We start from the raw sequence: 5249 nt of genomic DNA, 5'->3' as shown, positions 1-5249 counted from the left end.
AGCCTTGCTAAAATCTCACATCTGATAAGTTTCAGAACTGGAAACTGAAACCCAGGACTTTCCACTTTATTACCCATGCTGAGATTCCTTTTTGAAAAAAATCATTATTCAGAGTGCTTCACTGGTGTTCCTTTTGGTTAGTAAAAGTAAAGAACTGCCTTACAACATCAAATATCTCTCTTTTTGAGGGTTGTTTTGTTCAGTTGCTAAGTCCTGTCCGACTCTTTGGGACTTCATGGGCTCTGGCACACCAGGCTTCTGTGTCCTTCACTGTCTCCTTGAGTTTGCTCACATTCATGTCCATTGAGTCGGTGATGCCATCCAACCAACTCATCAGCCATCTCATCCTCTATCGCCTCCCCCTTCTCCTCCTTCCCTCAGTCGAATGAGTCAGCTCTTCATGTCAGGTGGCCAAAGTATTGGAGCTTCAGTGTCAGTCCTTTGAGGGTAGCTTGATTTAAAAAACAAAACAACAATCCTATCAGATACATATAGATATATCTATCTATCTATCTAATCTATCAATCTATCTATCTATATCTATCTCTATCTATCTATCTCTATCTATCTATCTCTATCTATCTATCTATCTATCTATCTATCTATCTATCTAATCTATCTATGTGATATGGCACAAAAAGCACCCAGGAGGTCCTCTGAAGACTTGGAGTGACCCTGACCACTTGTGACTGATAATATGAGAATTACAAAGTCTCATATTTTAGGCTTAGTTCTGCCAGGTCCCAAGAACCCTTCAAGCTCAATCCCATGGATCTCCTAGGGTAGTTCAGCTTGACTTTGAAGCACAAGATGGAGAAAAGACTATATATATTATTCAGGACAGGTAGCAGGTATGTCATGTGCCAGGAGATCTGGGTTAATAGGTTTTCCAGTGTTTAAAAAAGCACTCTTTTTTTTTTTTTTATATTGATGCTTTTGTTCTAGCATCTAATAATGTTAGAAAAGTATATTCCTGGAACATTAGCTTTTATTATTTCTTCATTTTGAGATAAAGGCTGGAGATAATTTTTCCAGAGCCCAAGAACTTACTTTATAATAGTACACAGATGTTTTCTTAGAGAACATGGTATTAAAGATTTTGGCAGTAATGAGGGGAACAGGGATGATGAAGAACACTTTTTTCCTGCACTATATATCCTTGCCTGTGTTTTAAAGATGAAATGTTCTAGTTTGAAAAAAAGCTTGATGTAAGAAATTAAAGTCATAAAAACCATCATATCACCAAATACTTCTTCAAAGAAAAGAGTATTGTTCTTAGGTACTTTTTGAATATTAAGTGGATTTAATCACACTGAAATAATTTAAGTATCCAGTTAAACATAATTAGGAAAATAAATGGTCACATCCCCAGGTATTTGGTTGAAGAATAAATGCTAGAATACAATGAAACAAACCTAAATTTATGATGAAAGTGTTAGTTTCTCTGTCAGGTCTGACTCTTGTGATCCCATGGACTATAGCCCGCCAGGCTCTTCTGTCCATGGGAATTCTCCAGGCAAGAATACTGCACTAGGTAACTACTCCCTTCTCCAGGGAATTTTCCCTGGAGAAGAGAACAATAGTAGACATAATATTATCTCTACTCTAAATATATTTAGCTAACATAGAATCTATTTTTTTTTTTTTTAGTTTCTGAAGAATGTCTTTTAGTGAATATTACAAACTCCTTACTGAAGAGCTCAAAAATAATTGGTATATAAACACTTCAATTTTAAGTTTTCCTATTGTAGTTACCTTCATGAAGTGTGAGGCCTCACACCATACTTCTGTGTAAGTCCTTTAGTTTCCTTGGACGTACCACCCATTTGAAGTCTGATTGCTAAATCACTATTAGATAGTTAGAATCCAAATGCGGTTTGTTTTTTGCTGAATCTTTACTTTTTATTACTTCTTGCTTTCTATACACAGATAACAGTAGTCCCTGTTTATCCAGTTTCATTTTTCCATGGTTTCAGTTACCAAAAGTCAACCCCAGTCTGAAAATATTAAATGGAACATTTCAGAAGTAAACTATTAATTTTAAGTTGCTCGTTGGTCTGAGGGGTGTGATGGCATCTCTCGCCATCTCTCTCTGCTGTGACCGGATGAGAATCATTCCTTTGTCCAGTGTAGTCCATTTCTTAGTCCCTCAGTGGCTCTTAGTTATCAGATTGACTGTTGAGGTATCACTGTGCTTGTATTCAAGTAACCCTGACTTTATGTGATAATGGCCCAAAGCACAAAGAGTAGTGATGCTGGCAATTCTGATATGCCTAAGAGATGTCATGAAGTGCTTCCTTTAAATGAAAAGATGAAAATCCTTGACATTAAAAGGAAAGAAAAGACATTGTACGCTGAGGTTTCTGAGATCTATGGTAAGAGTGTATCTTGTATCCATGAAATTGTGAAGAAGGAAGAATAAACTTGTGCTGGTTTTGCAGGCACACCTCAGATTGCAAAAATTATGGCCTGTAATCAGTGCACAATTTAAATGTTTAGTTAAGATGGAAAAGGCATTGAATTTGAACAATAAGGTATTTTGAGAGAGAGATTACATTCACATAAGTTTTATTACAGAATATTGTTGTAATTGCTCTATATTATTAGTTATTGTTAATATCTTACTGTGCTTAATTTATAAATTATACTTTAAGGTGAGCATGTACGATAGGAAAAAAAATATAGCATATATAGGGTTCTGTGGTTTCAGGCATCCACTGGGGTTCTTGGAACATATCCCCCTTGGAGAACAGAAAACGCTGTACTGTGCTTTGATATTTTAAAACTGCTAAATAACAGAAAAGGAGGATTTTGATAATGGGATTTCTGCTTATTTTTCAAGTATGTGTGCATGCACTCTCAATCATGTCTGACTCTTTGCAATCCTGCAGACTGTAGCCCATCAGGCTCCTCTGTCCATGGAATTCTCCAGGCAAGAACACTGGACTGTGTTGCCATTTCCTTCTCCAGGGGATCTTCCTGACCCCAGGATTGAACCTGTGTCTCTTGTGTCACCTGCATTCGAAGGCAGGTTCTTTATCAGCTGAGCCACCAGGGAAGTCCTTTTATAAGTATGAAAGATACTTTGGGGAACTTCCCTGGTGACCCAGTGGCTAAGACTCCACACTCTCAATGCAGGCAGCCCAGTTTCAATTCCTGGTCAGAGAACTGGATCCTGCATATCTCAACTAAGAGTTTACATGCTGCAACTAAAGATCCTGCATACCACAACTAAAAACAACAGCAACAACAACAAAAAACCCATCCCACAAACCATAATGAAGATTGAAGTTCCTGTGTGCTGCAACTAAGACCTGGTGCAGCAAGATAAATAAATATAAATAAGTATTAAAAGAAAAGCTACTTTGTTGTTGTCATATGCATTAAAATGTATGGAGCCACAACAAAACCCAAGACATTGTCTGTTACAGAATTTAAAATGTCAAGACTGACAGTAACTTATTTTTTTGTCCTCAGGAAAAAATATCAGAGTCTAGTTTCCACCCTGAGGACAGAATAAAGTTATTGTGTGACAGATGATTTTTTAAACATACCAGATCTGTGCTAAAATGCTGTCTTTGGGCTATCCCCTGAAGAAGGGAATGGCTACCTACTCCAAAATTCTGGCCTGGAGAACTCCGTGGGCTGTATAGTGATTGGGGTTGCAAAGAGTCGGACATGACTGAGCGACTTTCACTTTTGTACTTTCATGAGTAAGGAGTATCTTTAGGTACTGAAGAATGTAAGCTCTCTTGAATGAAGTCCAAGATGAACTGTCTTTATTTCAAAATCTACTTATACAGTTTATTGTTAGAAGTTTAGGTTTGGATGTATTGATATTGTCATAATCTGTCATACAGTAACCTTTAAGAGAAACTTATACGTTAAAAATATGGAGAGACCGTCTTCTGCTAGAGAAAGTGTACGATTTAGGAAAGAATTGTAGAAAAATGACAGCCCTGCTCAAGCGGAAAGAATAACGACATGGTAAGCTTTGGGGCTCCAGAGTCAGTGAGCAGGGCTCAAGTTAAAGCTCTACCAGGAACGCGTGAGGCCTCCACCGCTGCATCATGGCCTACTGTTGGCAGGAAGAGGAGGATCGAATCATATTTATGATCAAAGAAGACAATGAAACTCGAAGCAACGTGCAACTGGCGGCTGATGACCCCAAGCATCCATACGAGGAGCATGGACTGATTCTGCTGAATGAAGACATCAATCGAAATTGCCTGTGCCTTGAGGGGATGGCCAGAGGCCCTAGTGGGGAGCCATTGAAGGCAGCCTTTTCCTGCTTCCACTACAGCAAGGAGGATGTCAGGGGGTCGGACTGTACAGACCAGTCCTGGGCCGTGCAGGAGTGCATGCAGAAGTATCTAGCCCTTTCTCCCCAGTAGGAGGTGGAGGAAGGGGAGAAACCAGCAGATCACTTACAGGAAGCAGCTGCCTCTGAGGCCAGTGTAGCCAGAGAGGAGCTGGTGGAGCTAATGATGGCCCTGGGCGCTGGGCTCCAGCCTCCTTCAGAGCCCAGATGAACCTTTCAAAGAAAGTGTCTTTCCCTCCATTGTTCTATACACTGTAATGTACAAAATAAGTTATTGTGCTGTTCGGGGGTCTTGGCCCCTTCCTGTATACACTGAAAAACGCGGGGATTGTAGGTGTGTGTGTCTCACATGAGCCTATCAGCGAATGTAGCTGCTGCTTTTGAATTCTCTTCTCAGATTGTTCTGAATTTTGCCACTTTAAAATAATTTGGGCTGAATAATCTCAGCAACCAGAAATCATTATCTGGGAATGTCTATTGTGAGTGAGCTTACGTATTTTGATTCTTTGTATTCCTTTTAGTAGATTTTATACCTGCTTGGAAAGTGAAGTAGAAGCAAAATGTTTTCTCTTAAAAATGCTGGAGTGAGGCCATTCCTTGTAGCATAGGTGGGCCGATCAGACGCTGAGCATTTGAGGAAGCGCTGTGTTTCATTGCCAGTTCCTTCTGGCTTCCAGTTTTGTGTTGAGCTCCGGGTTTTCTGTGGTTGGAAAGCAGGTTGGACCCTCTGAGTGAATCCCTTTCTTTGTAAATGAAAAGACAGGCTGGTTTTTGCTGGGCTTGTTACCCCAAAAGCTCTGGCTGGGTCCATGTTCACACTGGCTCTGTCTCAGCCTCTGCAGATGCAATTCTCCCAAGAGGTGGGGACCTAATCATTACCAGAGTAGGAGCCGAGAGAGGAAATGGTGTCAGTTAAAAGGAAAACATG

At 39.9% G+C, this 5249-nt stretch overlaps 1 pseudogene; it reads left to right on the top strand.

Annotated features, from left to right (window-relative positions):
* The first annotated feature begins 4070 nt into the window (after positions 1-4070).
* Positions 4071-4532, top strand: LOC136176373 (mitochondrial intermembrane space import and assembly protein 40 pseudogene; annotated as a pseudogene).
* The last annotated feature ends 717 nt before the right edge of the window (positions 4533-5249 follow it).

The sequence above is a fragment of the Muntiacus reevesi genome, chromosome 10, assembly GCF_963930625.1.
Source record: "Muntiacus reevesi chromosome 10, mMunRee1.1, whole genome shotgun sequence".
In the NCBI taxonomy this organism is placed as follows: domain Eukaryota; kingdom Metazoa; phylum Chordata; class Mammalia; order Artiodactyla; family Cervidae; genus Muntiacus; species Muntiacus reevesi.
The sequence above is the reverse complement of the archived record's forward strand: the minus strand, read 5'-3'. Positions and strand labels throughout refer to the sequence as shown.